The sequence below is a fragment of the Zingiber officinale genome, chromosome 9A, assembly GCF_018446385.1.
Source record: "Zingiber officinale cultivar Zhangliang chromosome 9A, Zo_v1.1, whole genome shotgun sequence".
Taxonomy (NCBI): Eukaryota; Viridiplantae; Streptophyta; class Magnoliopsida; order Zingiberales; family Zingiberaceae; genus Zingiber; species Zingiber officinale.
In genome coordinates, this window is record NC_056002.1 from 17,840,950 (window position 1) to 17,846,949 (window position 6,000).

The 6,000-nt window shown below is 37.5% G+C and overlaps 1 non-coding gene across 1 annotated transcript; it reads left to right on the forward strand.

Annotated features, from left to right (window-relative positions):
- Positions 1–1,285: 1,285 nt before the first annotated feature.
- On the forward strand, positions 1,286–1,483 carry LOC122022193. Its single transcript, XR_006122907.1, has one exon. It is a non-coding gene; the product is annotated as a U2 spliceosomal RNA (small nuclear RNA).
- Positions 1,484–6,000: the final 4,517 nt, after the last annotated feature.

The window sequence follows — 6,000 nt, forward strand, 5'->3', positions numbered from 1 at the left end:
TACAATTTGGTTGGCTTTTGTTGATGATGATGATGATAAAAACCAATAATACAACTAGGTTTTAGTTCATTTCTATACAAAAATTTAAATATTTAGAATCCTCAAACTCTCTCGGTTGCCATCTCGCCAAAGGTTGACAATTTGGGTTGGGGCGATTTTTTTAAAAATATCTTGACTCGAATTCGATTCGAATTCGAATTCGATCCGAATTCTAATTCAATCCTAAATTCAAACTCGACCAATCTGAACCCGAATTGAATAATCCTAAATATGATTCAAAAAGACTTGTTTAGCTATTTTTCCTGTAATTTTTTACTTTTATCTCAATACTTTTTTCTTTATCATACTAACATTAATATTAATATACATAAAAATATTTTAATTTTAAAAGAAAATTTAATTTAACTCCCAACAAATTCACTAAACCACAAATTCAGGTCAACTTGAATCCGATCCAAACCCGGCCCTAAAATTTTCAACCCAAAACTCTTCAATCCGAACATGACCCGAACTCAGAAATTTCTAATCTGAATCTAATTTTTTTCGGGTCAACTCCGATTGAATCATTAGATCGAATTACTTTTTAACACTCCTAGTCTCACCTTACCGTTTAACCTTACTCTTAAGCTTGTGTAAAGTTGTCATAAATAAAAGAAAAAAAATCCCTCAATACATTTATACAAGAAGAAGAAGAAAAATATTAGAGTAAGATTTTATACTATAACTTCTATCGTATCATACTAATCTACTAAATCTGATATAAATTATCATACATAATCATTTTAGTTATGTCTTGAATAAGTAATCACATAATTAAAATTATGGAAAAATATAATTTAATATTATTTATTTAACTTTTGAAATATTCATTTTAATCAAATAGAATTAAATAATATATATATATATATATATATAGCAGGAATTATGATCTTTGTTGGTTTTAAAATTCTACATCAGTTCATATCAATATCTAATAAGAGTTGATCTGATAAAGAGACATGCTATTTAACAAATGATATTATTTTTGTTTTCGCGTTCATTTCTTTGAAGTGCTTGAAGAAATTAAGGACTTGGTATAATTTTCATTGAGTCGGTGTGGGACTAGTAGTGTTTCCTTGTTTTTGTTCATATTTTTCTATTATGTACTGTATTAATTGACTTATTATGGCTTGAGACAATACTAAAAAGGGCGAAGAGCATGGAACTATAGTCCCACATCGTTGAATTAAGCGCTTTGTGTGCTATTTGGATCTTTAAAAGAAGGTAAGATGGAAAAATAAAATTCATACCTTTCTCGGCCTTTTGGCTAAGATCAAGTGTAGTATCTGTTCTTATCAGTTTAATATCTGATACGTGGACCATTGGTCCACTATGATATTAAATTAATTTTTTATGGGGAGAGGGTTCATTTTGATAGCTTGCTATTGGAATCCTCGTGTGTCGTTCTTGCGTTGCACTATTGCAAGATTCAGGCGCACCCGACCAAGTGTAATTTAAATATCAAGATTTGCCACCAAGAGCCTTCTAAGTGGCATTATTGAAGTAGAAAAAGGAAAGTGTCATCCCAACAAATTGAGTTGTTATATTGACGGAGTGCTTTGGTGGAGAAGGGGAGAAGTGAGGCTATTAACTCCTGGTATGACATGGGACTATACTACAAAGGGTGAAGAGCATGGAATTGTAGTCCCGCATTGATTGTTTTTTTTAATGAAGGGAGATTATCATAGTAGTTTGCTATAGCTTGGACATCGAGTAATGGTCCTTATCCACATTAATACTCCCACACCAACTCAGGAATTTCCTTCTCGAATGGGTTGGTTTTGGTTCTTGATGATAACAAAAACCAATACAATTTGGCTGTCTTTGGTTGTTGATGATTGTAACGACCACCCTCCTTACTACTACGCTGAGGGCGACCGTTACTTAACTACTCATTATACTTAACTGATATTGCTTGACTTTAAAGATAATAAACTTGACATGATATATATTGTTTTTTTTTATTCTTTGTTTTTCTCTTTTGAAGACATGCTGCATTACTACTAATTATTTCAGTGCTGCCATCAACCAAGCCTATCTATCATACCAAGGTGTATTAGCATGTTTCCATAATAGCATTTCAACTTGTATGCATGTATATACCTTTGCTTAATTCGGTCATGGCTGTTCCTACTAATACTGCATGCATAACAATTCATTAACAGCCAAACCTTTAACCATTAATAAGGAAACATTAAACCGAGCTAATTGTAACTGCATGCTAAGGACTTGTGCAGGAATTTAAACTTAATAATAAACATGGCATGCTACGGCTTCCATGAAAGCCAAACCATAACTCATATTCTAAGGGACTAGCTTCCAGCAACCAAAAAAAAACAATGCTTCAACCATATCAAAAGCATATAAGCAAGAAGCAATTCTAGCAACATAATTTCACAAGTATATGGCAGCTGATTAAACTTGCAATCAAACTGGAGGCTAACATAATTTGCACAGGTTTAATCACGGCAACAGCAAACTGAAGGCTAAGAATAACTAACATGCATGGCAGTATAGCACTCAAGCTACCTCATCACAACAGCTGATCAAAAATCAAATCCAGTAGCAAGTAACAAGAGTTATTCCAACAAAATCCAAGCCTAGAAACAGTATTAAAAAGAAACCTTTCAGCTATACCAAAGGAATCCGGTCATAAGGAATAGACAAGTTAAATAGATTAATCTCTAGCAAAACAAGAAATCAATTAAACTTTTTCTTGGTCCCAAGGCTTCACACTTCAACATCACACACTTCTTTCATCACCACCACCATCCTGTCGCCTCCCTTTCATATCTTAGCTTTTCCTTTATCTGCAGTAGGAGGGAAAAAAAAAGGATCTATAAGCGAAAACGCTTAGTAAGTACTAATCTATCTCACAAAACTCGCAATGCATGAATGTAATGCAAAAGTACTGAAACTGGAATACTAAAACAATCTGCATGTGCTCATGGTATACAGAAAATAAACTAGATACAAGTCATACTCACTATCTAGCAGGATAACAAGAAATTAATACTATAAGCTTAGAATTTCAGCAACTAACTTTTTATTTATTCTAAGCATGTAACTTGTTTCATTTCTTATATCCTTGTGTTAGAAATTAATCTTTTAATTCCTATCTTTTACTCACTTCTTCTTTCTTTCTTTCTTAACTTTTCTTTTCTTTGGGCCCAGGCTTAGTACCATCTCATGCGCGTTCCCTAATAGGTTGGGGTTGCGAGCCACCAATCCTAAAAGAGCAGACCTCGGTCTACAAGGGCCAAGACCTCGGAAATGGTCACCTGGATTTGTTTAACGACAAGCTCTTGGATGTCGGGTACTAGCCTCTTGTTTTAATTACTTGTTATCTTTCTTATTCTGATATTAAAAATGCCTTGGCATTTAATTAAGCTTTTGGTGTGCTTTTAATCCTAAACCACTTCCAACAGAAAATGGTTTCAGAAATTCTAAAACATGATAGTAGCATGGAAGGAAACTAATTCCAGCAACCTAAATCATGGTAACTCAACTGAAATACACAGAAATAGCATGGCAACAGCATAGAATTTCTACACAGCAAGTTCTAAAGGAAACTTAGCATATTATTCTGCATATTACAGTAACTAGCATGCATATTCAAAAAGGAAGCTTAGCATGTCAAATTCTAAAGGAAAGCTAACATAGAATGTCTCTTGGTGCAAGAAATTCCAAAACATGCTAATCCGAAACCATTATAAATCTCAGAAGATGTTTATATGCAAACTCAGCAAGGGTCTATAACACAATTCCACATACTCAATCACACTAAACAATTTATTAATCCTTCTTTGAAACCCACGGCAGTCATCCTAAACCCCTAAATTCAATCACTTTTAAAGCATGATTCGGAAACAAGGAAAGCCACTTATCCAAGGTTCACCGCCGAATTCATCCAACCAGGGAACTCACGGCAGATTCACATCAAGGGAAACTACAAATCCGAAAACAAGGAAACGAAATCCAAAGATTCGGAGCAACTCCTACCGCAGGTGAGTAGTACTTACTTGCTTTCTTGGACTTACAATCGGAGAAGAGGACTCTAGGGTTTCGGCTAGCTTCAAATCTCGGTGTTCCTTTTGTGTCCGCGTGCTCCCTTCGACGAGAGAAGCTCGGGTCCAAGAAGATCTCACGGAAGTGTCCTTGTCCGACCGCCGGAGGCGAAGCCCGAGCTGCGGCTGCGTTTTCGCCCGAGAGGAAGTCGACGCCACGAGAGAGGAAGGGGATCGCGAGATTAGGTCACGAGCATAATTCCCTTCTCCCCTTAACTTATCCCTTTTATAACCTAGGTCTAACTTTGCCCTTTACTATGACTTATATATATCCCGCTTCATACTTATTAACAAACCACGCGTAGCCCAGTTGGTTGGCTGCGTCCGGTTAGGTCGGGTTCGACCGGAGGTCTTGGGTTCGAGTCTCACCTTCAACGGTTTTTGTCAAAACTTCTTTTCTTTTTGTAAACCTACTAAACGACCTCCAAAAATTACGTAAAAATACTCTAAAAATTCCTAAAAATCTCTAGAATATTTTAAAAGCATTTCCAAATATTTTTATGGACTTTTAGGACTTGAAATGGGGAAAATTGGGTTGTTACAATCCCCCATACCTTATAAAAAGTTCATCCCCGAACTTAGAATAGCTATGGATACTTTTGTCTCATGCTGTCCTCCCGCTCCCAAGTGACTTCCTCGTGCTTCTGGTTCTGCCAGACGACCTTCACTAGTGGTACTTCTTTGTTTCTCAGTCTCTTAACTGCTCTGTCCACTATCTGTGTAGGTCTGCTCTCATAACTAAGATCCTCTTGGATCTGCACTGACTGAGGCTAAATCACTTGGCTCAAGTCACAGAGACACTTCTTTAGCATGGAGACATGAAATACATTGTGTATTGCTGACATGTCTTGTGGTAAGTCCAGTCTGTAAGCTACTTTCCCAATCCTCTCTATGATCAGGTAAGGTCCTACGTAGCGAGGACTTAATTTGCTCTTCTTGCCAAATCTCATCACTCCCTTCATAGGAGCGACCTTGAGGAAAATCGAATCTCCTACTTGGAATTCCAATGACCTACGACGCGTGTCAGCATAACTCTTCTGTCTGCTCTGGGCAGTCTCAATTCTCTGTCTGATTTTCTGGATTGCTTGAGTAGTCTCGTCTATCACCTCTGTCTGAATGCCCAACTCTGCTTCCATCTCTTTTCTCTCTCCTGCTTCTTGCCAGCATATGGGTGATCTGCATTTCCTGCCATATAGTGCTTCATAAGGTGCCATCTTGATGGTGGCCTGATAGCTATTGTTGTAAGCGAATTCAGCTAAGCACAAATACTTGCACCAACTTCCTTTGAAATCTAGAGCCAAAGCTCTTAGCATGTCTTCTAAAATCTGATTCACTCGCTCTGTCTGTCCATCAGTCCGTGGATGGAACACTGTGCTGAACTTGAGTTTGGTGCCTAGTGCATTCTGAACGCACTCCCAAAAGTGTGAGGTGAAGCTCTCATCTCTATCAGAAACGATAGATTTAGGAACTCCATGAAGTCTGACTACCTCTTTAACATATAGCTGGGCCAACTGCTCTATGGAGTGGGACACCTTGATGGCTAGGAAGTGAGCAGACTTGGTCAATCGGTCTACTATTACCCATATCGCATCATATCCATTGGTGGTTCTTGGAAGACCTGTTATGAAGTCCATGGAAATGTCCTCCCATTTTCATTCTGGTATTGGAAGAGGCTGGAGAACTCCTCCTGGTCTCTGGTGTTCTGCTTTGACTCTTTGGCATGTCAAGCAGGTACTGACATACTTAGCTACATCTCTTTTGAGTCCTGACCACCAAAACCTCTGTTTCACATCTTGGTACATCTTGGAAGAACCAGGATGCATGGAATATGGTGTACTGTGAGCTTCCTCTAAGATCTTCTTCCTCAGTTCCTCATCATTGGGCACGCAAATGC